At 41.5% G+C, this 26,415-nt stretch overlaps 10 non-coding genes across 10 annotated transcripts; all 10 read left to right on the top strand.

Moving 5' to 3' along the window:
* The first annotated feature begins 2,713 nt into the window (after positions 1 to 2,713).
* On the top strand, positions 2,714 to 2,799 carry TRNAY-GUA (transfer RNA tyrosine (anticodon GUA)). The gene is given in 2 exon segments: positions 2,714 to 2,750; positions 2,764 to 2,799. It is a non-coding gene; the product is annotated as a tRNA-Tyr (tRNA).
* A 3,788-nt stretch (positions 2,800 to 6,587) lies between these two features.
* On the top strand, positions 6,588 to 6,673 carry TRNAY-GUA (transfer RNA tyrosine (anticodon GUA)). Its single transcript is given in 2 exon segments — positions 6,588 to 6,624; positions 6,638 to 6,673. It is a non-coding gene; the product is annotated as a tRNA-Tyr (tRNA).
* Positions 6,674 to 8,524: 1,851 nt separating this feature from the next.
* TRNAY-GUA (transfer RNA tyrosine (anticodon GUA)) lies at positions 8,525 to 8,610 on the top strand. Its single transcript is given in 2 exon segments — positions 8,525 to 8,561; positions 8,575 to 8,610. It is a non-coding gene; the product is annotated as a tRNA-Tyr (tRNA).
* Positions 8,611 to 9,815: 1,205 nt separating this feature from the next.
* Positions 9,816 to 9,901, top strand: TRNAY-GUA (transfer RNA tyrosine (anticodon GUA)). The gene is given in 2 exon segments: positions 9,816 to 9,852; positions 9,866 to 9,901. It is a non-coding gene; the product is annotated as a tRNA-Tyr (tRNA).
* A 560-nt stretch (positions 9,902 to 10,461) lies between these two features.
* Positions 10,462 to 10,547, top strand: TRNAY-GUA (transfer RNA tyrosine (anticodon GUA)). The gene is given in 2 exon segments: positions 10,462 to 10,498; positions 10,512 to 10,547. It is a non-coding gene; the product is annotated as a tRNA-Tyr (tRNA).
* Positions 10,548 to 11,753: 1,206 nt separating this feature from the next.
* Positions 11,754 to 11,839, top strand: TRNAY-GUA (transfer RNA tyrosine (anticodon GUA)). Its single transcript is given in 2 exon segments — positions 11,754 to 11,790; positions 11,804 to 11,839. It is a non-coding gene; the product is annotated as a tRNA-Tyr (tRNA).
* Positions 11,840 to 12,399: 560 nt separating this feature from the next.
* TRNAY-GUA (transfer RNA tyrosine (anticodon GUA)) lies at positions 12,400 to 12,485 on the top strand. The gene is given in 2 exon segments: positions 12,400 to 12,436; positions 12,450 to 12,485. It is a non-coding gene; the product is annotated as a tRNA-Tyr (tRNA).
* A 1,206-nt stretch (positions 12,486 to 13,691) lies between these two features.
* TRNAY-GUA (transfer RNA tyrosine (anticodon GUA)) lies at positions 13,692 to 13,777 on the top strand. Its single transcript is given in 2 exon segments — positions 13,692 to 13,728; positions 13,742 to 13,777. It is a non-coding gene; the product is annotated as a tRNA-Tyr (tRNA).
* Positions 13,778 to 24,001: 10,224 nt separating this feature from the next.
* Positions 24,002 to 24,087, top strand: TRNAY-GUA (transfer RNA tyrosine (anticodon GUA)). The gene is given in 2 exon segments: positions 24,002 to 24,038; positions 24,052 to 24,087. It is a non-coding gene; the product is annotated as a tRNA-Tyr (tRNA).
* Positions 24,088 to 25,939: 1,852 nt separating this feature from the next.
* Positions 25,940 to 26,025, top strand: TRNAY-GUA (transfer RNA tyrosine (anticodon GUA)). The gene is given in 2 exon segments: positions 25,940 to 25,976; positions 25,990 to 26,025. It is a non-coding gene; the product is annotated as a tRNA-Tyr (tRNA).
* Positions 26,026 to 26,415: the final 390 nt, after the last annotated feature.

Here is a 26,415-nt window from a genome sequence, read left to right as displayed (position 1 = left end):
TGTGCTTTTACTCAATTCGGGAACCTCACAAGCCAAATTTGTAGTTTTTTGCACGAATTGCAAGAGATGTTTACAAGTCGACGGTTGAAGTGGAAGCTCATATTGAGTTTGCTAGAGAATGATTTGCCAAGCCTTCGATAGCTCAGTTGGTAGAGCGGAGAACTGTAGTGGTAAAACAGGCATCCTTAGGTCGCTAGTTCAAATCCGGCTTAAAGGACTTTTGCCAAATGCACATTTCATTGAATACTTGGAAAGTAAAATACTTGGAAAGTAAAATAACAGACAATTTATAATTATATTATATTTCATCACTGAAAATAGATGCTTTTGCTTTGAGGCTGTGGCCACGTTATTTTTCTGTCCAACACGAATCTTCATTGGTTTCCTGTGAGGTGTTTTGGATCCCCATCTCTTGCTATGAACTGGCAAAACAGCAGAATCCCCTTTACAATCTTGATTTCTCAAGGGAAATGAGAGAACACTATACACCATGCAAGATATTAAAATATTGTCAAGGCCCAACACGGCTGAATACTGTGAGGAGATGGCCTGTGAGGCACCGCCTTTCAACTTTTCCCCCTTAGTATGGCGGTCAGTAACATGCGGGAGACTGCGGAGGGGGTCATTTTTTTAATTGGGAACTGATGTGCTTTTACTCAATTCGGGAACCTCACAAGCCAAATTTGTAGTATTTGCACGAATTGCAAGAGATGTTTACAAGTCCGAGGTTGAAGTGGAAGCTCCTATTGAGTTTGCTAGAGAATGGTTTGCCTAGCCTTCGATAGCTCAGTTGGTAGAACGGAGGGCTGTAGTGGTAAAACAGGCATCCATAGGTCGCTGGTTCAAATCCGGCTTGAAGGACTGTAGCCAAATGCACATTTTATTGAATACTTGGAAAGTAAAATACTTGGAAAGTAAAATAACAGACAATTTATAATTATATTATATTTCATCGCTGAAAATAGATGCCTTTTGCTTTGAGGCTGTGGCCACGTTATGTTTCTGTCCAACACCAATCTTCATTGGTTTCCTGTGAGGTGTTTTGGATCCCCATCTCTTGCTATGAACTGGCAAAACAGCAGAATCCCCTTGACAATCTTGATTTCTCAAGGGAAATAAGAGAACACTATACACCATCCAAGATATTAAAATATTGTCAAGGCCCAACAAGGCTGAATACTCTGAGGAGATGGCCTGTGAGGCGCCGCCTTTCAACTTTTCCCCCTTAGTATCGTGGTCAGTAACATGCAGGAGACTGCGGAGGGGGTCATTTTTTTAATTGGGAGCTGATGTGCTTCTACTCAATTCGGGAACCTCACAAGCCAAATTTGTAGTATTTTGCACGAATTGCAAGAGATGTTTACAAGTCGACGGTTGAAGTCGAAGCTCGTATTGAGTTTGCTAGAGAATGATTAGCCAAGCCTTCGATAGCTCAGTTGGTAGAGTGGAGGACTGTAGTGGTAAAACAGGCATCCTTAGGTCGCTGGTTCAAATTCGGCTCGAAGGACTTTTGCCAAATGCACATTTTATTGAATACTTGGAAAGTAAAATACTTGGAAAGTAAGATAACAGACAATTTATAATCATATCATATTTCATCACTGAAAATAGATGCCTTTTGCTTTGAGGCTGTGGCCACGTTATTTTTCTGTCCGACACCAATCTTCGTTGGTTTCCTGTGAGGTGTTTTGGATCCCCATCTCTTGCTATAAACTGACAAAACAGCAGAATCCCCTTGACAATCTTGATTTCTCAAGGGAAATGGGAGAACACTATACACCATCGAAGATATTAAAATATTGTCAAGGCGGAACACTGATAAATACTCTGAGGAGATGGCCTGTGAGGCGCCGCCTTTCAACTTTTCCTCCTTAGTATGGTGGTCAGTAACATGCGGGAGACTGCGGAAGGGGTCATTTTTTTAATTGGGAACTGATGTGCTTTTACTCAATTCGGGAACCTCACAAGCCAAATTTGTAGTATTTTGCACGAATTGCAAGAGATGTTTACAAGTCGACGGTTGAAGTGGAAGCTCGTATTGAGTTTGCTAGAGAATGATTAGCCAAGCCTTCGATAGCTCAGTTGGTAGAGCGGAGGACTGTAGTGGTAAAACAGGCATCCTTAGGTCGCTGGTTCAAATTCGGCTGGAAGGACTTTTGCCAAATGCACATTTTATTGAATACTTGGAAAGTAAAATACTTGGAAAGTAAGATAACAGACAATTTATAATCATATCATATTTCATCACTGAAAATAGATGCCTTTTGCTTTGAGGCTGTGGCCACGTTATTTTTCTGTCCGACACCAATCTTCGTTGGTTTCCTGTGAGGTGTTTTGGATCCCCATCTCTTGCTATAAACTGACAAAACAGCAGAATCCCCTTGACAATCTTGATTTCTCAAGGGAAATGGGAGAACACTATACACCATCGAAGATATTAAAATATTGTCAAGGCGGAACACTGATAAATACTCTGAGGAGATGGCCTGTGAGGCGCCGCCTTTCAACTTTTCCTCCTTAGTATGGTGGTCAGTAACATGCGGGAGACTGCGGAGGGGGTCATTTTTTTAATTGGGAACTGATGTGCTTTTACTCAATTCGGGAACCTCACAAGCCAAATTTGTAGTATTTTGCACGAATTGCAAGAGATGTTTGAATGTCGACGGTTGAAGTGGAAGCTCGAATTGAGCTAGCTAGAGAATTATTTGCCAAGCCTTTGATAGCTCAGTTGGTAGAGCGGAGGACTGTAGTGGTAAAACAGTCATCCTTAGGTCGCTGGTTCAAATCCGGCTCAAAGGACTTTTGACAAATGCAAATTTTATTGAATACTTGGAAAGTAAAATACTTGGAAAATAAAATAACAGACAATTTATAATTATATTATATTTCCTCACTGAAAATAGATGCCTTTTGCTTTGAGGCTGTGGCCACGTTATTTTTCTGTCCAACACGAATCTTCATTGGTTTCCTGTGAGGTGTTTTGGATCCCCATCTCTTGCTATGAACTGGCAAAACAGCAGAATCCCCTTGACAATCTTGATTTCTCAAGGAAAATGAGAGAACACTATACACCATCCAAGGTATTAAAATATTGTCAAGGCCCAACACTGCTGAATACTCTGAGGAGATGGCCTGTGAGGCGCCGCCTTTCAACTTTTCCCCCTTAGTATGGTGGTCAGTAACATGCGGGAGACTGCAGAGTAGGTTATTTTTTTAATTGTCAACTGATGTGCTTTTACTCAATTCGGGAACCTCACAAGCCACATTTGTAGTATTTTGCACGAATTGCAAGAGATGTTTGCATGTCGACAGCTGAAGTGGAAGCTCGTATTGAGCTTGCTAGAGAGCAATTTGCCAAGCCTTCGATAGCTCAGTTGGTAGAGCTGAGGGCTGTACTGGTAAAACAGGCATCCTTAGGTCGCTCGTTCAAATCCGGCTCAAAGGAATTTTGCCAAATGCAAATTTTATTGAATACTTGGAAAGTAAAATACTTGGAAAATAACATAACAGACAATTTATAATTATATTATATTTCATCACTGAAAATAGATGCCTTTTGCTTTGAGGCTGTGGCCACGTTATGTTTCTGTCCAACACCAATCTTCATTGGTTTCCTGTGAGGTGTTTTGGATCCCCATCTCTTGCTATGAACTGGCAAAACAGCAGAATCCCCTTGACAAGCTTGATTTCTCAAGGGAAATGAGAGAACACTATACACCATCCAAGATATTAAAATATTGTCAAGGCCCAACACGGCTGAATACTCTGAGGAGATGGCCTGTGAGGCGCCGCCTTTCAACTTTTCCTCCTTACTATGCTGGTCAGTAACATGCGGGAGACTGCGGAGGGGGTCATTTTCTTAATTGGGAACTGATGTGCTTTTACTCAATTCGGGAACCTCACAAGCCAAATTTGTAGTATTTTGCACGAATTGCAAGAGATGTTTACAAGTCGACGGTTGAAGTGGAAGCTCGTATTGAGTTTGATAGAGTTGATTTACCAAGCCTTCGATAGCTCAGTTGGTAGAGGGGAGGACTGTAGTGGTAAAACAGGCATCCTTAGGTTGCTGGTTCAAATCCGGCTCGAAGGACTTTTGCCAAATGCAAATTTTATTGAATACTTGGAAAGTAAAATACTTGGAAAGTAAAATAACAGACAATTTATAATTATATAATATTTCATCACTGACAATAGATGCCTTTTGCTTTGAGGCTGTGGCCACGTTATTTTTCTGTCCAACACCAATCTTCATTGGTTTCCTCTGAGGTGTTTTGGATCCCCATCTCTTGCTATGAACTGGCAAAACAGCAGAATCCCCTTGACAATCTTGATTTCTCAAGGGAAATGAGAGAACACTATACACCATCCAAGATATTAAAATATTGTCAAGGGGGAACACTGATGAATACTCTGAGGAGATGGCCTGTGAGGCGCCGCCTTTCAACTTTTCCTCCTTAGTATGGTGGTCAGTAACATGCGGGAGACTGCGGGGGGGTCATTTTTTTAATTTGGAACTGATGTGCTTTTACTCAATTCGGGAACCTCACAAGCCAAATTTGTAGTATTTTGCACCAATTGCAAGCGATGTTTGCATGTCGACGGTTGAAGTGGAAGCTCGAATTGAGCTTGCTAGAGAATGATTTGCCAAGCCTTCGATAGCTCAGTTGGTAGAGCTGAGGACTGTAGTGGTAAAACAGGCATCCTTAGGTTGCTGGTTCAAATCCGGCTCGAAGGACTTTTGCCAAATGCAAATTTTATTGAATACTTGGAAAGTAAAATACTTGGAAAATAAAATAACAGACAATTTATAATTATATTATATTTCCTCACTGAAAATAGATGCCTTTTGCTTTGAGGCTGTGGCCACGTTATTTTTCTGTCCAACACGAATCTTCATTGGTTTCCTGTGAGGTGTTTTGGATCCCCATCTCTTGCTATGAACTGGCAAAACAGCAGAATCCCCTTGACAATCGAGATTTCTCAAGGAAAATGAGAGAACACTATACACCATCCAAGATATTAAAATATTGTCAAGGCCCAACACGGCTGAATACTCTGAGGAGATGGCCTGTGAGGCGCCGCCTTTCAACTTTTCCCCCTTAATATGGTGGTCAGTAACATGCGGGAGACTGCGGAGGGCGTCATTTTTTTAATTGGGAACTGATGTGCTTTTACTCAATTCGGGAACCTCACAAGCCAAATTTGTAGTTTTTTGCACGAATTGCAAGAGATGTTTACAAGTCGACGGTTGAAGTGGAAGCTCATATTGAGTTTGCTAGAGAATGATTTGCCAAGCCTTCGATAGCTCAGTTGGTAGAGCGGAGAACTGTAGTGGTAAAACAGGCATCCTTAGGTCGCTAGTTCAAATCCGGCTTAAAGGACTTTTGCCAAATGCACATTTCATTGAATACTTGGAAAGTAAAATACTTGGAAAGTAAAATAACAGACAATTTATAATTATATTATATTTCATCACTGAAAATAGATGCCTTTTGCTTTGAGGCTGTGGCCACGTTATTTTTCTGTCCAACACGAATCTTCATTGGTTTCCTGTGAGGTGTTTTGGATCCCCATCTCTTGCTATGAACTGGCAAAACAGCAGAATCCCCTTTACAATCTTGATTTCTCAAGGGAAATGAGAGAACACTATACACCATGCAAGATATTAAAATATTGTCAAGGCCCAACACGGCTGAATACTGTGAGGAGATGGCCTGTGAGGCACCGCCTTTCAACTTTTCCCCCTTAGTATGGCGGTCAGTAACATGCGGGAGACTGCGGAGGGGGTCATTTTTTTAATTGGGAACTGATGTGCTTTTACTCAATTCGGGAACCTCACAAGCCAAATTTGTAGTATTTTGCACGAATTGCAAGAGATGTTTACAAGTCCGAGGTTGAAGTGGAAGCTCCTATTGAGTTTGCTAGAGAATGGTTTGCCTAGCCTTCGATAGCTCAGTTGGTAGAACGGAGGACTGTAGTGGTAAAACAGGCATCCATAGGTCGCTGGTTCAAATCCGGCTCGAAGGACTGTAGCCAAATGCACATTTTATTGAATACTTGGAAAGTAAAATACTTGGAAAGTAAAATAACAGACAATTTATAATTATATTATATTTCATCGCTGAAAATAGATGCCTTTTGCTTTGAGGCTGTGGCCACGTTATGTTTCTGTCCAACACCAATCTTCATTGGTTTCCTGTGAGGTGTTTTGGATCCCCATCTCTTGCTATGAACTGGCAAAACAGCAGAATCCCCTTGACAATTTTGATTTCTCAAGGGAAATGAGAGAACACTATACACCATCCAAGGTATTAAAATATTGTCAAGGCCCAACACTGCTGAATACTCTGAGGAGATGGCCTGTGAGGCGCCGCCTTTCAACTTTTCCCCCTTAGTATGGTGGTCAGTAACATGCGGGAGACTGCGGAGGGGGTCATTTTTTTAATTGGGAACTGATGTGCTTTTACTCAATTCGGGAACCTCACAAGCCAAATTCGTAGTATTTTGCACGAATTGCAAGAGATGTTTGCATGTCGACGGTTGAAGTGGAAGCTCGAATTGAGCTAGCTAGAGAATGATTTGCCAAGCCTTTGATAGCTCAGTTGGTAGAGCGGAGGACTGTAGTGGTAAAACAGGCATCCTTAGGTCGCTGGTTCAAATCCGGCTCGAAGGACTTTTGACAAATGCAAATTTTATTGAATACTTGGAAAGTAAAATACTTGGAAAATAAAATAACAGACAATTTATAATTATATTATATTTCCTCACTGAAAATAGATGCATTTTGCTTTGAGGCTGTGGCCACGTTATTTTTCTGTCCAACACGAATCTTCATTGGTTTCCTGTGAGGTGTTTTGGATCCCCATCTCTTGCTATGAACTGGTAAAACAGCAGAATCTCCTTGACAATCTTGATTTCTCAAGGAAAATGAGAGAACACTATACACCATCCAAGGTATTAAAATATTGTCAAGGCCCAACAATGCTGAATACTCTGAGGAGATGGCCTGTGAGGCGCCGCCTTTCAACTTTTCCCCCTTAGTATGGTGGTCAGTAACATGCGGGAGACTGCAGAGTGGGTTATTTTTTTAATTGTCAACTGATGTGCTTTTACTCAATTCGGGAACCTCACAAGCCAAATTTGTAGTATTTTGCACGAATTGCAAGAGATGTTTGCATGTCGACAGCTGAAGTGGAAGCTCGTATTGAGCTTGCTAGAGAACAATTTGCCAAGCCTTCGATAGCTCAGTTGGTAGAGCGGAGGGCTGTAGTGGTAAAAGAGGCATCCTTAGGTCGCTCGTTCAAATCCGGCTCGAAGGACTTCTGCCAAATGCAAATTTTATTGAATACTTGGAAAGTACAATACTTGGAAAATAACATAACAGACAATTTATAATTATATTATATTTCCTCACTGAAAATAGATGCCTTTTGCTTTGAGGCTGTGGCCACGTTATGTTTCTGTCCAACACCAATCTTCATTGGTTTCCTGTGAGGTGTTTTGGATCCCCATCTCTTGATATGAACTGGCAAAACAGCAGAATCCCCTTGACAATCTTGATTTCTCAAGGGAAATGAGAGAACACTATACACCATCCAAGGTATTAAAATATTGTCAAGGCCCAACACTGCTGAATACTCTGAGGAGATGGCCTGTGAGGCGCCGCCTTTCAACTTTTCCCCCTTAGTATGGTGGTCAGTAACATGCGGGAGACTGCAGAGTAGGTTATTTTTTTAATTGTCAACTGATGTGCTTTTACTCAATTCGGGAACCTCACAAGCCACATTTGTAGTATTTTGCACGAATTGCAAGAGATGTTTGCATGTCGACAGCTGAAGTGGAAGCTCGTATTGAGCTTGCTAGAGAACAATTTGCCAAGCCTTCGATAGCTCAGTTGGTAGAGGGGAGGGCTGTAGTGGTAAAAGAGGCATCCTTAGGTCGCTCGTTCAAATCCGGCTCGAAGGACTTTTGCCAAATGCAAATTTTATTGAATACTTGGAAAGTACAATACTTGGAAAATAACATAACAGACAATTTATAATTATATTATATTTCATCACTGAAAATAGATGCCTTTTGCTTTGAGGCTGTGGCCACGTTATGTTTCTGTCCAACACCCATCTTCATTGGTTTCCTGTGAGGTGTTTTGGATCCCCATCTCTTGCTATGAACTGGCAAAACAGCAGAATCCCCTTGACAATCTTGATTTCTCAAGGGAAATAAGAGAACACTATACACCATCCAAGATATTAAAATATTGTCAAGGCCCAACACGGCTGAATACTCTGAGGAGATGGCCTGTCAGGCGCCGCCTTTCAACTTTTCCTCCTTACTGTGCTGGTCAGTAACATGCGGGAGACTGCGGAGGGGGTCATTTTCTTAATTGGGAACTGATGTGCTTTTACTCAATTCGGGAACCTCACAAGCCAAATTTGTAGTATTTTGCACGAATTGCAAGAGATGTTTACAAGTCGACGGTTGAAGTGGAAGCTCGTATTGAGTTTGCTAGAGTTGATTTTCCAAGCCTTCGATAGCTCAGTTGGTAGAGCGGAGGACTGTAGTTGTAAAACAAGCATCCTTAGGTCGCTGGTTCAAATCCAGCTCGAAGGACTTTTGCCAAATGCAAATTTTATTGAATACTTGGAAAGTAAAATACTTGGAAAATAAAATAACAGACAATTTATAATTATATTATATTTCATCACTGAAAATAGATGCCTTTTGCTTTGAGGCTGTTGCCACGTTATGTTTCTGTCCAACACCAATCTTCATTGGTTTCCTGTGAGGTGTTTTGGATCCCCATCTCTTGCTATGAACTGGCAAAACAGCAGAATCCCCTTGACAATCTTGATTTCTCAAGGGAAATGAGAGAACACTATACACCATCCAAGATATTAAAATATTGTCAAGGCCCAACACGGCTGAATACTCTGAGGAGATGGCCTGTGAGGCGCCGCCTTTCAACTGTTCCCCCTTAGTATGGTGGTCAGTAACATGCGGGAGACTGCGGAGGGGGTCATTTTTTTAATTGGGAACTGATGTGCTTTTACTCAATTCGGGAACCTCACAAGCCAAATTTGTAGTATTTTGCACGAATTGCAAGAGATGTTTGCATGTCGACAGCTGAAGTGGAAGCTCGTATTGAGCTTGCTAGAGAACAATTTGCCAAGCCTTCGATAGCTCAGTTGGTAGAGGGGAGGGCTGTAGTGGTAAAAGAGGCATCCTTAGGTCGCTCGTTCAAATCCGGCTCGAAGGACTTTTGCCAAATGCAAATTTTATTGAATACTTGGAAAGTACAATACTTGGAAAATAACATAACAGACAATTTATAATTATATTATATTTCATCACTGAAAATAGATGCCTTTTGCTTTGAGGCTGTGGCCACGTTATGTTTCTGTCCAACACCAATCTTCATTGGTTTCCTGTGAGGTGTTTTGGATCCCCATCTCTTGCTATGAACTGGCAAAACAGCAGAATCCCCTTGACAATCTTGATTTCTCAAGGGAAATAAGAGAACACTATACACCATCCAAGATATTAAAATATTGTCAAGGCCCAACACGGCTGAATACTCTGAGGAGATGGCCTGTCAGGCGCCGCCTTTCAACTTTTCCTCCTTACTGTGCTGGTCAGTAACATGCGGGAGACTGCGGAGGGGGTCATTTTCTTAATTGGGAACTGATGTGCTTTTACTCAATTCGGGAACCTCACAAGCCAAATTTGTAGTATTTTGCACGAATTGCAAGAGATGTTTACAAGTCGACGGTTGAAGTGGAAGCTCGTATTGAGTTTGCTAGAGTTGATTTTCCAAGCCTTCGATAGCTCAGTTGGTAGAGCGGAGGACTGTAGTTGTAAAACAAGCATCCTTAGGTCGCTGGTTCAAATCCAGCTCGAAGGACTTTTGCCAAATGCAAATTTTATTGAATACTTGGAAAGTAAAATACTTGGAAAATAAAATAACAGACAATTTATAATTATATTATATTTCATCAATGAAAATAGATGCCTTTTGCTTTGAGGCTGTGGCCACGTTATGTTTCTGTCCAACACCAATCTTCATTGGTTTCCTGTGAGGTGTTTTGGATCCCCATCTCTTGCTATGAACTGGCAAAACAGCAGAATCCCCTTGACAATTTTGATTTCTCAAGGGAAATGAGAGAACACTATACACCATCCAAGATATTAAAATATTGTCAAGGACCAACACGGCTGAATACTCTGAGGAGATGGCCTGGGAGGCGCCGCCTTTCAACTTTTCCCCCTTAGTATCGTGGTCAGTAACATGCGGGAGACTGCGGAGGGGGTCATTTTTTTAATTGGGAACTGATGTGCTTTTACTCAATTCGGGAACCTCACAAGCCAAATTTGTAGTATTTTGCACGAATTGCAAGAGATGTTTACAAGTCGACGGTTGAAGTGGAAGCTCGTATTGAGTTTGCTAGAAAATGATTATCCAAGCCTTCGATAGCTCAGTTGGTAGAGCGGAGGACTGTAGTGGTAAAACAGGCATCCTTAGGTCGCTGGTTCAAATCCGGCTTGAAGGACTTTTGCCAAATGCACATTTTATTGAATACTTGGAAAGTAAAATACTTGGAAAGTAAAATAACAGACAATTTATAATCATATCATATTTCATCACTGAAAATAGATGCCTTTTGCTTTGAGGCTGTGGCCACGTTATTTTTCTGTCCGACACCAATCTTCGTTGGTTTCCTGTGAGGTGTTTTGGATCCCCATCTCTTGCTATGAACTGGCAAAACAGCAGAATCTCCTTGACAATCTTGATTTCTCAAGGAAAATGAGAGAACACTATACACCATCCAAGGTATTAAAATATTGTCAAGGCCCAACACTGCTGAATACTCTGAGGAGATGGCCTGTGAGGCGCCGCCTTTCAACTTTTCCCCCTTAGTATGGTGGTCAGTAACATGCGGGAGACTGCAGAGTGGGTTATTTTTTTAATTGTCAACTGATGTGCTTTTACTCAATTCGGGAACCTCACAAGCCAAATTTGTAGTATTTTGCACGAATTGCAAGAGATGTTTGCATGTCGACAGCTGAAGTGGAAGCTCGTATTGAGCTTGCTAGAGAGCAATTTGCCAAGCCTTCGATAGCTCAGTTGGTAGAGCGGAGGGCTGTAGTGGTAAAACAGGCATCCTTAGGTCGCTCGTTCAAATCCGGCTCGAAGGACTTTTGCCAAATGCAAATTTTATTGAATACTTGGAAAGTAAAATACTTGGAAAATAACATAACAGACAATTTATAATTATATTATATTTCATCAATGAAAATAGATGCCTTTTGCTTTGAGGCTGTGGCCACGTTATGTTTCTGTCCAACACCAATCTTCATTGGTTTCCTGTGAGGTGATTCGGATCCCCATCTCTTGCTATGAACTGGCAAAACAGCAGAATCCCCTTGACAATCTTGATTTCTCAAGGGAAATGAGAGAACAGTATACACCATCCAAGATATTAAAATATTGTCAAGGCCCAACACGGCTGAATACTCTGAGGAGATGGCCTGTCAGGCGCCGCCTTTCAACTTTTCCTCCTTACTATGCTGGTCAGTAACATGCGGGAGACTGCGGAGGGGGTCATTTTCTTAATTGGGAACTGATGTGCTTTTACTCAATTCGGGAACCTCACAAGCCAAATTTGTAGTATTTTGCACGAATTGCAAGAGATGTTTACAAGTCGACGGTTGAAGTGGAAGCTCGTATTGAGTTTGCTAGAGAATGATTAGCCAAGCCTTCGATAGCTCAGTTGGTAGAGCGGAGGACTGTAGTGGTAAAACAAGCATCCTTAGGTCGCTGGTTCAAATCCAGCTCGAAGGACTTTTGCCAAATGCAAATTTTATTGAATACTTGGAAAGTAAAATACTTGGAAAGTAAGATAACAGACAATTTATAATTATATTATATTTCATCAATGAAAATAGATGCCTTTTGCTTTGAGGCTGTGGCCACGTTATGTTTCTGTCCAACACCAATCTTCATTGGTTTCCTGTGAGGTGTTTTGGATCCCCATCTCTTGCTATGAACTGGCAAAACAGCAGAATCCCCTTGACAATTTTGATTTCTCAAGGGAAATGAGAGAACACTATACACCATCCAAGATATTAAAATATTGTCAAGGACCAACACGGCTGAATACTCTGAGGAGATGGCCTGGGAGGCGCCGCCTTTCAACTTTTCCCCCTTAGTATCGTGGTCAGTAACATGCGGGAGACTGCGGAGGGGGTCATTTTTTTAATTGGGAACTGATGTGCTTTTACTCAATTCGGGAACCTCACAAGCCAAATTTGTAGTATTTTGCACGAATTGCAAGAGATGTTTACAAGTCGACGGTTGAAGTGGAAGCTCGTATTGAGTTTGCTAGAAAATGATTATCCAAGCCTTCGATAGCTCAGTTGGTAGAGCGGAGGACTGTAGTGGTAAAACAGGCATCCTTAGGTCGCTGGTTCAAATCCGGCTTGAAGGACTTTTGCCAAATGCACATTTTATTGAATACTTGGAAAGTAAAATACTTGGAAAGTAAAATAACAGACAATTTATAATCATATCATATTTCATCACTGAAAATAGATGCCTTTTGCTTTGAGGCTGTGGCCACGTTATTTTTCTGTCCGACACCAATCTTCGTTGGTTTCCTGTGAGGTGTTTTGGATCCCCATCTCTTGCTATGAACTGGCAAAACAGCAGAATCTCCTTGACAATCTTGATTTCTCAAGGAAAATGAGAGAACACTATACACCATCCAAGGTATTAAAATATTGTCAAGGCCCAACACTGCTGAATACTCTGAGGAGATGGCCTGTGAGGCGCCGCCTTTCAACTTTTCCCCCTTAGTATGGTGGTCAGTAACATGCGGGAGACTGCAGAGTGGGTTATTTTTTTAATTGTCAACTGATGTGCTTTTACTCAATTCGGGAACCTCACAAGCCAAATTTGTAGTATTTTGCACGAATTGCAAGAGATGTTTGCATGTCGACAGCTGAAGTGGAAGCTCGTATTGAGCTTGCTAGAGAGCAATTTGCCAAGCCTTCGATAGCTCAGTTGGTAGAGCGGAGGGCTGTAGTGGTAAAACAGGCATCCTTAGGTCACTCGTTCAAATCCGGCTCGAAGGACTTTTGCCAAATGCAAATTTTATTGAATACTTGGAAAGTAAAATACTTGGAAAATAACATAACAGACAATTTATAATTATATTATATTTCATCACTGAAAATAGATGCCTTTTGCTTTGAGGCTGTGGCCACGTTATGTTTCTGTCCAACACCAATCTTCATTGGTTTCCTGTGAGGTGATTCGGATCCCCATCTCTTGCTATGAACTGGCAAAACAGCAGAATCCCCTTGACAATCTTGATTTCTCAAGGGAAATGAGAGAACAGTATACACCATCCAAGATATTAAAATATTGTCAAGGACCAACACGGCTGAATACTCTGAGGAGATGGCCTGGGAGGCGCCGCCTTTCAACTTTTCCCCCTTACTATGCTGGTCAGTAACATGCGGGAGACTGCGGAGGGGGTCATTTTCTTAATTGGGAACTGATGTGCTTTTACTCAATTCGGGAACCTCACAAGCCAAATTTGTAGTATTTTGCACGAATTGCAAGAGATGTTTACAAGTCGACGGTTGAAGTGGAAGCTCGTATTGAGTTTGCTAGAGAATGATTAGCCAAGCCTTCGATAGCTCAGTTGGTAGAGCGGAGGACTGTAGTGGTAAAACAGGCATCCTTAGGTCGCTGGTTCAAATCCGGCTCGAAGGACTTTTGCCAAATGCACATTTTATTGAATACTTGGAAAGTAAAATACTTGGAAAGTAAGATAACAGACAATTTATAATCATATCATATTTCATCACTGAAAATAGATGCCTTTTGCTTTTAGGCTGTGGCCACGTTATTTTTCTGTCCGACACCAATCTTCGTTGGTTTCCTGTGAGGTTTTTTGGATCCCCATCTCTTGCTATAAACTGACAAAACAGCAGAATCCCCTTGACAATCTTGATTTCTCAAGGGAAATGGGAGAACACTATACACCATCGAAGATATTAAAATATTGTCAAGGCGGAACACTGATAAATACTCTGAGGAGATGGCCTGTGAGGCGCCGCCTTTCAACTTTTCCTTCTTAGTATGGTGGTCAGTAACATGCGGGAGACTGCGGAGGGGGTCATTTTTTTAATTGGGAACTGATGTGCTTTTACTCAATTCGGGAACCTCACAAGCCAAATTTGTAGTATTTTGCACGAATTGCAAGAGATGTTTGCATGTCGACGGTTGAAGTGGAAGCTCGAATTGAGCTAGCTAGAGAATGATTTGCCAAGCCTTAGATAGCTCAGTTGGTAGAGCAGAGGACTGTAGTGGTAAAACAGTCATCCTTAGGTCGCTGGTTCAAATCCGGCTCGAAGGACTTTTGACAAATGCAAATTTTATTGAATACTTGGAAAGTAAAATACTTGGAAAATAAAATAACAGACAATTTATAATTATATTATATTTCCTCACTGAAAATAGATGCCTTTTGCTTTGAGGCTGTGGCCACGTTATTTTTCTGTCCAACACGAATCTTCATTGGTTTCCTGTGAGGTGTTTTGGATCCCCATCTCTTGCTATGAACTGGCAAAACAGCAGAATCTCCTTGACAATCTTGATTTCTCAAGGAAAATGAGAGAACACTATACACCATCCAAGGTATTAAAATATTGTCAAGGCCCAACACTGCTGAATACTCTGAGGAGATGGCCTGTGAGGCGCCGCCTTTCAACTTTTCCCCCTTAGTATGGTGGTCAGTAACATGCGGGAGACTGCGGAGGGGGTCATTTTTTTAATTGGGAACTGATGTGCTTTTACTCAATTCGGGAACCTCACAAGCCAAATTTGTAGTATTTTGCACGAATTGCAAGAGATGTTTGCATGTCGACGGTTGAAGTGGAAGCTCGAATTGAGCTAGCTAGAGAATGATTTGCCAAGCCTTCGATAGCTCAGTTGGTAGAGCGGAGGGCTGTAGTGGTAAAACAGGCATCCTTAGGTCGCTCGTTCAAATCCGGCTCGAAGGACTTTTGCCAAATGCACATTTTATTGAATACTTGGAAAGTAAAATACTTGGAAAGTAAGATAACAGACAATTTATAATCATATCATATTTCATCACTGAAAATAGATGCCTTTTGCTTTTAGGCTGTGGCCACGTTATTTTTCTGTCCGACACCAATCTTCGTTGGTTTCCTGTGAGGTTTTTTGGATCCCCATCTCTTGCTATAAACTGACAAAACAGCAGAATCCCCTTGACAATCTTGATTTCTCAAGGGAAATGGGAGAACACTATACACCATCGAAGATATTAAAATATTGTCAAGGCGGAACACTGATAAATACTCTGAGGAGATGGCCTGTGAGGCGCCGCCTTTCAACTTTTCCTTCTTAGTATGGTGGTCAGTAACATGCGGGAGACTGCGGAGGGGGTCATTTTTTTAATTGGGAACTGATGTGCTTTTACTCAATTCGGGAACCTCACAAGCCAAATTTGTAGTATTTTGCACGAATTGCAAGAGATGTTTGCATGTCGACGGTTGAAGTGGAAGCTCGAATTGAGCTAGCTAGAGAATGATTTGCCAAGCCTTAGATAGCTCAGTTGGTAGAGCAGAGGACTGTAGTGGTAAAACAGTCATCCTTAGGTCGCTGGTTCAAATCCGGCTCGAAGGACTTTTGACAAATGCAAATTTTATTGAATACTTGGAAAGTAAAATACTTGGAAAATAAAATAACAGACAATTTATAATTATATTATATTTCCTCACTGAAAATAGATGCCTTTTGCTTTGAGGCTGTGGCCACGTTATTTTTCTGTCCAACACGAATCTTCATTGGTTTCCTGTGAGGTGTTTTGGATCCCCATCTCTTGCTATGAACTGGCAAAACAGCAGAATCTCCTTGACAATCTTGATTTCTCAAGGAAAATGAGAGAACACTATACACCATCCAAGGTATTAAAATATTGTCAAGGCCCAACACTGCTGAATACTCTGAGGAGATGGCCTGTGAGGCGCCGCCTTTCAACTTTTCCCCCTTAGTATGGTGGTCAGTAACATGCGGGAGACTGCGGAGGGGGTCATTTTTTTAATTGGGAACTGATGTGCTTTTACTCAATTCGGGAACCTCACAAGCCAAATTTGTAGTATTTTGCACGAATTGCAAGAGATGTTTGCATGTCGACGGTTGAAGTGAAAGCTCGAATTGAGCTAGCTAGAGAATGATTTGCCAAGCCTTCGATAGCTCAGTTGGTAGAGCGGAGGGCTGTAGTGGTAAAACAGGCATCCTTAGGTCGCTCGTTCAAATCCGGCTCGAAGGACTTTTGCCAAATGCAAATTTTATTGAATACTTGGAAAGTAAAATACTTGGAAAATAACATAACAGACAATTTATAATTATATTATATTTCATCACTGAAAATAGATGCCTTTTGCTTTGAGGCTGTGGCCACGTTATGTTTCTGTCCAACACCAATCTTCATTGGTTTCCTGTGAGGTGTTTTGGATCCCCATCTCTTGCTATGAACTGGCAAAACAGCAGAATCCCCTTGACAATCTTGATTTCTCAAGGGAAATGAGAGAACACTATACACCATCCAAGATATTAAAATATTGTCAAGGCCCAACGCGGCTGAATACTCTGAGGAGATGGCCTGTCAGGCGCCGCCTTTCAACTTTTCCTCCTTACTATGCTGGTCAGTAACATGCGGGAGACTGCGGAGGGGGTCATTTTCTTAATTGGGAACTGATGTGCTTTTACTCAATTCGGGAACCTCACAAGCCAAATTTGTAGTATTTTGCACGAATTGCAAGAGATGTTTACAAGTCGACGGTTGAAGTGGAAGCTCGTATTGAGTTTGCTAGAGAATGATTAGCCAAGCCTTCGATAGCTCATTTGGTGCGGACTGTACTGGTAAAGCAGGCATCCTTAGGTCGCTGGTTCAAATCCGGTTCGAAGGACTTTTGCCAAATGCACATTTTATTGAATACTTGGAAAGTAAAATACTTGGAAAGTAAAATAACAGACAATTTATAATCATATCATATTTCATCACTGAAAATAGATGCCTTTTGCTTTGAGGCTGTGGCCACGTTATTTTTCTGTCCGACACCAATCTTCGTTGGTTTCCTGTGAGGTGTTTTGGATCCCCATCTCTTGCTATGAACTGGCAAAACAGCAGAATCTCCTTGACAATCTTGATTTCTCAAGGAAAATGAGAGAACACTATACACCATCTAAGGTATTAAAATATTGTCAAGGCCCAACACTGCTGAATACTCTGAGGAGATGGCCTGTGAGGCGCCGCCTTTCAACTTTTCCCCCTTAGTATGGTGGTCAGTAACATGCGGGAGACTGCAGAGTGGGTTATTTTTTTAATTGTCAACTGATGTGCTTTTACTCAATTCGGGAACCTCACAAGCCAAATTTGTAGTATTTTGCACGAATTGCAAGAGATGTTTGCATGTCGACAGCTGAAGTGGAAGCTCGTATTGAGCTTGCTAGAGAGCAATTTGCCAAGCCTTCGATAGCTCAGTTGGTAGAGTGGAGGGCAGTAGTGGTAAAACAGGCATCCTTAGGTCGCTCGTTCAAATCCGGCTCGAAGGACTTTTGCCAAATGCAAATTTTATTGAATACTTGGAAAGTAAAATACTTGGAAAATAAAATAACAGACAATTTATAATTATATTATATTTCCTCACTGAAAATAGATGCCTTTTGCTTTGAGGCTGTGGCCACGTTATGTTTCTGTCCAACACCAATCTTCATTGGTTTCCTGTGAGGTGTTTTGGATCCCCATCTCTTGCTATGAACTGGCAAAACAGCAGAATCCCCTTGACAATCTTGATTTCTCAAGGGAAATGAGAGAACACTATACACCATCCAAGATATTAAAATATTGTCAAGGCCCAACACGGCTGAATACTCTGAGGAGATGGCCTGTCAGGCGCCGCCTTTCAACTTTTCCCCCTTAGTATAGTGGTCATTAACATGCGGGAGACTGCGGAGGGGGTCATTTTCTTAATTGGGAACTGATGTGCTTTTACTCAATTCGGGAACCTCACAAGCCAAATTTGTAGTATTTTGCACGAATTGCAAGAGATGTTTACAAGTCGGCGGTTGAAGTGGAAGCTCCTATTGAGTTTGCTAGAGAATGGTTTGCCTAGCCTTCGATAGCTGAGTTGGTAGAGCGGAGGACTGTAGTGGTAAAACAGGCATCCTTAGGTCGTTGGTTCAAATCCGGCTCGAAGGACTTTTGCCAAATGCACATTTTATTGAATACTTGGAAAGTAAAATACTTGGAAAGTAAAATAACAGACAATTTATAATTATATTATATTTCATCACTGAAAATAGATGCCTTTTGCTTTGAGGCTGTGGCCACGTTATTTTTCTGTCCGACACCAATCTTCGTTGGTTTCCTGTGAGGTGTTTTGGATCCCCATCTCTTGCTATGAACTGACAAAACAGCAGAATCCCCTTGACAATCTTGATTTCTCAAGGGAAATGGGAGAACACCATACACCATCCAAGATATTAAAATATTGTCAAGGCCGAACACTGCTGAATACTCTGAGGAGATGGCCTGTGAGGCGCCGCCTTTCAACTTTTCCTCCTTAGTATGGTGGTCAGTAACATGCGGGAGACTGCGGAGGGGGTCATTTTTTTAATTGGGAACTGATGTGCTTTTACTCAATTCGGGAACCTCACAAGCAAATTTGTAGTATTTTGCACGAATTGCAAGAGATGTTTGCATGTCGACGGTTGAAGTGGAAGCTCGTATTGAGCTTGCTAGAGACTGATTTGCCAAGCCTTTGATAACTCAGTTGGTAGAGCGGAGGACTGTAGTGGTAAAACAAGTATCCTTAGGTTGCTGCTTCAAATCCGGCTCGAAGGACTTTTGCCAAATGCAAATTTTATTGAATACTTGGAAAGTAAAATACTTGGAAAATAAAATAACAGACAATTTATAATTATATTATATTTCCTCACTGAAAATAGATGCCTTTTGCTTTGAGGCTGTGGCCACGTTATTTTTCTGTCCAACACGAATCTTCATTGGTTTCCTGTGAGGTGTTTTGGATCCCCATCTCTTGCTATGAACTGGCAAAACAGCAGAATCCCCTTGACAATCTTGATTTCTCAAGGAAAATGAGAGAACACTATACACCATCCAAGGTATTAAAATATTGTCAAGGCCCAACACTGCTGAATACTCTGAGGAGATGGCCTGTGAGGCGCCGCCTTTCAACTTTTCCCCCTTAGTATGGTGGTCAGTAACATGCGGGAGACTGCAGAGTGGGTTATTTTTTTAATTGTCAACTGATGTGCTTTTACTCAATTCGGGAACCTCACAAGCCAAATTTGTAGTATTTTGCACGAATTGCAAGAGATGTTTACAAGTCGACGGTTGAAGTGGAAGCTCGTATTGAGTTTGCTAGAGAATGGTTAGCCAAGCCTTCGATAGCTCAGTTGGTAGAGCGGAGGGCTGTAGTGGTAAAAAAGGCATCCTTAGGTCGCTCGTTCAAATCCGGCTCAAAGGAATTTTGCCAAATGCAAATTTTATTGAATACTTGGAAAGTAAAATACTTGGAATGTAAAATAACAGACAATTTATAATTATATTATATTTCATCACTGAAAATAGATGCCTTTTGCTTTGAGGCTGTGGCCACGTTATTTTTCTGTCCGACACCAATCTTCGTTGGTTTCCTGTGAGGTGTTTTGGATCCCCATCTCTTGCTATGGACTGACAAAACAGCAGAATCCCCTTGACAATCTTGATTTCTCAAGGGAAATGGGAGAACACTATACACCATCCAAGATATTAAAATATTGTCAAGGGGGAACACTGATGAATACTCTGAGGAGATGGCCTGTGAGGCGCCGCCTTTCAACTTTTCCTCCTTAGTATGGTGGTCAGTAACATGCGGGAGACTGCGGGGGGGTCATTTTTTTAATTGGGAAGTGATGTGCTTTTACTCAATTCGGGAACCTCACAAGCCAAATTTGTAGTATTTTGCACGAATTGCAAGCGATGTTTGCATGTCGACGGTTGAAGTGGAAGCTCGAATTGAGCTTGTTAGAGAATGATTTGATAAGCCTTCGATAGCTCAGTTGGTAGAGCTGAGGACTGTAGTGGTAAAACAGGCATCCTTAGGTTGCTGGTTCAAATCCGGCTCGAAGGACTTTTGCCAAATGCAAATTTTATTGAATACTTGGAAAGTAAAATACTTGGAAAATAAAATAACAGACAATTTATTATTATATTATATTTCCTCACTGAAAATAGATGCCTTTTGCTTTGAGGCTGTGGCCATGTTATTTTTCTGTCCAACACGAATCTTCATTGGTTTCCTGTGAGGTGTTTTGGATCCCCATCTCTTGCTATGAACTGGCAAAACAGCAGAATCCCCTTGACAATCTTGATTTCTCAAGGAAAATGAGAGAACACTATACACCATCCAAGATATTAAAATATTGTCAAGGCCCAACACGGCTGAATACTCTGAGGAGATGGCCTGTGAGGCGCCGCCTTTCAACTTTTCCCCCTTAGTATGGTGGTCAGTAACATGCGGGAGACTGCGGAGGGGGTCATTTTTTTAATTGGGAACTGATGTGCTTTTACTCAATTCGGGAACCTCACAAGCCAAATTTGTAGTATTTTGCACGAATTGCAAGAGATGTTTACAAGTCGACGGTTGAAGTGGAAGCTCGTATTGAGTTTGCTAGAGAATGATTTGCCAAGCCTTCGATAGCTCAGTTGGTAGAGCGGAGAACTGTAGTGGTAAAACAGGCATCCTTAGGTCGCTAGTTCAAATCCGGCATGAAGGACTTTTGCCAAATGCACATTTCATTGAATACTTGGAAAGTAAAATACTTGGAAAGTAAAATAACAGACAATTTATAATTATATTATATTTCATCACTGAAAATAGATGCCTTTTGCTTTGAGGCTGTGGCCACGTTATTTTTCTGTCCAACACGAATCTTCATTGGTTTCCTGTGAGGTGTTTTGGATCCCCATCTCTTGCTATGAACTGGCAAAACAGCAGAATCCCCTTTACAATCTTGATTTCTCAAGGGAAATGAGAGAACACTATACACCATGCAAGATATTAAAATATTGTCAAGGCCCAACACGGCTGAATACTGTGAGGAGATGGCCTGTGAGGCACCGCCTTTCAACTTTTCCCCCTTAGTATGGTGGTCAGTAACATGCGGGAGACTGCGGAGGGGGTCATTTTTTTAATTGGGAACTGATGTGCTTTTACTCAATTCGGGAACCTCACAAGCCAAATTTGTAGTATTTTGCACGAATTGCAAGAGATGTTTACAAGTCGGAGGTTGAAGTGGAAGCTCGAATTGAGCTAGCTAGAGAATGATTTGCCAAGCCTTCGATAGCTCAGTTGGTAGAGCGGAGGACTGTAGTGGTAAAACAGGCATCCTTAGGTCGCTGGTTCAAAGGACTTTTGACAAATGCAAATTTTATTGAATACTTGGAAAGTAAAATACTTGGAAAATAACATAACAGACAATTTATAATTATATTATATTTCATCACTGAAAATAGATGCCTTTTGCTTTGAGGCTGTGGCCACGTTATTTTTCTGTCCGACACCAATCTTCATTGGTTTCCTGTGAGGTGATTCGGATCCCCATCTCTTGCTATGAACTGGCAAAACAGCAGAATCCCCTTGACAATCTTGATTTCTCAAGGGAAATGAGAGAACAGTATACACCATCCAAGATATTAAAATATTGTCAAGGCCCAACACGGCTGAATACTCTGAGGAGATGGCCTGTCAGGCGCCGCCTTTCAACTTTTCCTCCTTACTATGCTGGTCAGTAACATGCGGGAGACTGCGGAGGGGGTCATTTTCTTAATTGGGAACTGATGTGCTTTTACTCAATTCGGGAACCTCACAAGCCAAATTTGTAGTATTTTGCACGAATTGCAAGAGATATTTACAAGTCGACGGTTGAAGTGGAAGCTCGTATTGAGTTTGCTAGAGAATGATTAGCCAAGCCTTCGATAGCTCAGTTGGTGAGGACTGTAGTGGTAAAACAGGCATCCTTAGGTCGCTGGTTCAAATCCGGTTCAAAGGACTTTTGCCAAATGCACATTTTATTGAATACTTGGAAAGTAAAATACTTGGAAAGTAAAATAACAGACAATTTATAATCATATCATATTTCATCACTGAAAATAGATGCCTTTTGCTTTGAGGCTGTGGCCACGTTATTTTTCTGTCCGACACCAATCTTCGTTGGTTTCCTGTGAGGTGTTTTGGATCCCCATCTCTTGCTATGAACTGGCAAAACAGCAGAATCCCCTTGACAATCTTGATTTCTCAAGGGAAATGAGAGAACACTATACACCATCCAAGGTATTAAAATATTGTCAAGGCCCAACACTGCTGAATACTCTGAGGAGATGGCCTGTGAGGCGCCGCCTTTCAACTTTTCCTCCTTAGTATGGTGGTCAGTAACATGCGGGAGACTGCGGAGGGGGTCATTTTTTTAATTGGGAACTGATGTGCTTTTACTCAATTCGGGAACCTCACAAGCCAAATTTGTAGTATTTTGCACGAATTGCAAGAGATGTTTGCATGTCGACGGTTGAAGTGGAAGCTCGAATTGAGCTAGCTAGAAAATGATTTACCAAGCCTTCGATAGCTCAGTTGGTAGAGCGGAGGACTGTAGTGGTAAAACAGGCATCCTTAGGTCGCTGGTTCAAATCTGGCTCGAAGGACTTTTGCCAAATGCAAATTTTATTGAATACTTGGAAAGTAAAATACTTGGAAAATAACATAACAGACAATTTATAATTATATTATATTTCATCACTGAAAATAGATGCCTTTTGCTTTGAGGCTGTGGCCACGCTATGTTTCTGTCCAACACCAATCTTCATTGGTTTCCTGTGAGGTGTTTTGGATCCCCATCTCTTGCTATGAACTGGCAAAACAGCAGAATCCCCTTGACAAGCTTGATTTCTCAAGGGAAATGAGAGAACACTATACACCATCCAAGATATTAAAATATTGTCAAGGCCCAACACGGCTGAATACTCTGAGGAGATGGCCTGTGAGGCGCCGCCTTTCAACTTTTCCTCCTTACTATGCTGGTCAGTAACATGCGGGAGACTGCGGAGGGGGTCATTTTCTTAATTGGGAACTGATGTGCTTTTACTCAATTCGGGAACCTCACAAGCCAAATTTGTAGTATTTTGCACGAATTGCAAGAGATGTTTACAAGTCGACGGTTGAAGTGGAAGCTCGTATTGAGTTTGCTAGAGTTGATTTCCCAAGCCTTCGATAGCTGAGTTGGTAGAGGGGAGGACTGTAGTGGTAAAACAGGCATCCTTAGGTCGCTGGTTCAAATCCGGCTCGAAGGACTTTTGCCAAATGCACATTTTATTGAATACTTGGAAAGTAAAATACTTGGAAAGTAAGATAACAGACAATTTATAATCATATCATATTTCATCACTGAAAATAGATGCCTTTTGCTTTGAGGCTGTGGCCACGTTATTTTTCTGTCCGACACCAATCTTCGTTGGTTTCCTGTGAGGTGTTTTGGATCCCCATCTCTTGCTATAAACTGACAAAACAGCAGAATCCCCTTGACAATCTTGATTTCTCAAGGGAAATGGGAGAACACTATACACCATCGAAGATATTAAAATATTGTCAAGGCGGAACACTGATAAATACTCTGAGGAGATGGCCTGTGAGGCGCCGCCTTTCAACTTTTCCTCCTTAGTATGGTGGTCAGTAACATGCGGGAGACTTCGGAGGGGGTCATTTTTTTAATTGGGAACTGATTTGCTTTTACTCAATTCGGGAACCTCACAAGCCAAATTTGTAGTATTTTGCACGAATTGCAAGAGATGTTTGCATGTCGACGGTTGAAGTGGAAGCTTGAATTGAGCTAGCTAGAGAATGATTTGCCAAGCCTTCGATAGCTCAGTTGGTAGAGCGGAGGACTGTAGTGGTAAAACAGGCATCCTTAGGTTGCTGGTTCAAATCCGGCTCGAAGGACTTTTGACAAATGCAAATTTTATTGAATACTTGGAAAGTAAAATACTTGGAAAATAAAATAACAGACAATTTATAATTATATTATATTTCCTCACTGAAAATATATGCCTTTTGCTTTGAGGCTGTGGCCACGTTATTTTTCTGTCCAACACGAATCTTCATTGGTTTCCTGTGAGGTGTTTTGGATCCCCATCTCTTGCTATGAACTGGCAAAACAGCAGAATCTCCTTGACAATCTTGATTTCTCAAGGAAAATGAGAGAACACTATACACCATCCAAGGTATTAAAATATTGTCAAGGCCCAACACTGCTGAATACTCTGAGGAGATGGCCTGTGAGGCGCCGCCTTTCAACTTTTCCCCCTTAGTATGGTGGTCAGTAACATGCGGGAGACTGCGGAGGGGGTCATTTTTTTAATTGGGAACTGATGTGCTTTTACTCAAATCGGGAACCTCACAAGCCAAATTTGTAGTATTTTGCACGAATTGCAAGAGATGTTTGCATGTCGACGGTTGAAGTGGAAGCTCGAATTGAGCTAGCTAGAGAATGATTTGCCAAGCCTTCGATAGTTCAGTTGGTAGAGCGGAGGACTGTAGTGGTAAAACAGGCATCCTTAGGTCACTGGTTCAAATCCGGCTCGAAGGACTTTTGACAAATGCAAATTTTATTGAATACTTGGAAAGTAAAATACTTGGAAAATAAAATAACAGACAATTTATAATTATATTATATTTCCTCACTGAAAATAGATGCCTTTTGCTTTGAGGCTCTGGCCACGTTATTTTTCTGTCCAACACGAATCTTCATTGGTTTCCTGCCAGGTGTTTTGGATCCCCATCTCTTGCTATGAACTGGCAAAACAGCAGAATCTCCTTGACAATCTTGATTTCTCAAGGAAAATGAGAGAACACTATACACCATCCAAGGTATTAAAATATTGTCAAGGCCCAACACTGCTGAATACTCTGAGGAGATGGCCTGTGAGGCGCCGCCTTTCAACTTTTCCCCCTTAGTATGGTGGTCAGTAACATGCGGGAGACTGCGGAGGGGGTCATTTTTTTTAATTGGGAACTGATGTGCTTTTACTCAATTCGGGAACCTCACAAGCCAAATTTGTAGTATTTTGCACGAATTGCAAGAGATGTTTGCATGTCGACAGCTGAAGTGGAAGCTCGTATAGAGCTTGCTAGAGAACAATTTGCCAAGCCTTCGATAGCTCAGTTGGTAGAGGGGAGGGCTGTAGTGGTAAAAGAGGCATCCTTAGGTCGCTCGTTCAAATCCGGCTCGAAGGACTTTTGCCAAATGCAAATTTTATTGAATACTTGGAAAGTACAATACTTGGAAAATAACATAACAGACAATTTATAATTATATTATATTTCATCACTGAAAATAGATGCCTTTTGCTTTGAGGCTGTGGCCACGTTATGTTTCTGTCCAACACCAATCTTCATTGGTTTCCTGTGAGGTGTTTTGGATCCCCATCTCTTGCTATGAACTGGCAAAACAGCAGAATCCCCTTGACAATCTTGATTTCTCAAGGGAAATAAGAGAACACTATACACCATCCAAGATATTAAAATATTGTCAAGGCCCAACACGGCTGAATACTCTGAGGAGATGGCCTGTCAGGCGCCGCCTTTCAACTTTTCCTCCTTACTGTGCTGGTCAGTAACATGCGGGAGACTGCGGAGGGGGTCATTTTCTTAATTGGGAACTGATGTGCTTTTACTCAATTCGGGAACCTCACAAGCCAAATTTGTAGTATTTTGCACGAATTGCAAGAGATGTTTACAAGTCGACGGTTGAAGTGGAAGCTCGTATTGAGTTTGCTAGAGTTGATTTTCCAAGCCTTCGATAGCTCAGTTGGTAGAGCGGAGGACTGTAGTTGTAAAACAAGCATCCTTAGGTCGCTGGTTCAAATCCAGCTCGAAGGACTTTCGCCAAATGCAAATTTTATTGAATACTTGGAAAGTAAAATACTTGGAAAATAAAATAACAGACAATTTATAATTATATTATATTTCATCACTGAAAATAGATGCCTTTTGCTTTGAGGCTGTTGCCACGTTATGTTTCTGTCCAACACCAATCTTCATTGGTTTCCTGTGAGGTGTTTTGGATCCCCATCTCTTGCTATGAACTGGCAAAACAGCAGAATCCCCTTGACAATCTTGATTTCTCAAGGGAAATGAGAGAACACTATACACCATCCAAGATATTAAAATATTGTCAAGGCCCAACACGGCTGAATACTCTGAGGAGATGGCCTGTGAGGCGCCGCCTTTCAACTTTTCCCCCTTAGTATGGTGGTCAGTAACATGCGG

This window comes from Ambystoma mexicanum, chromosome 1p (genome assembly GCF_040938575.1).
Source record: "Ambystoma mexicanum isolate Mex_15411 chromosome 1p, UKY_AmexF1_1, whole genome shotgun sequence".
In the NCBI taxonomy this organism is placed as follows: Eukaryota; Metazoa; Chordata; class Amphibia; order Caudata; family Ambystomatidae; genus Ambystoma; species Ambystoma mexicanum.
This window is presented reverse-complemented; position numbering and strand designations above follow the sequence as displayed.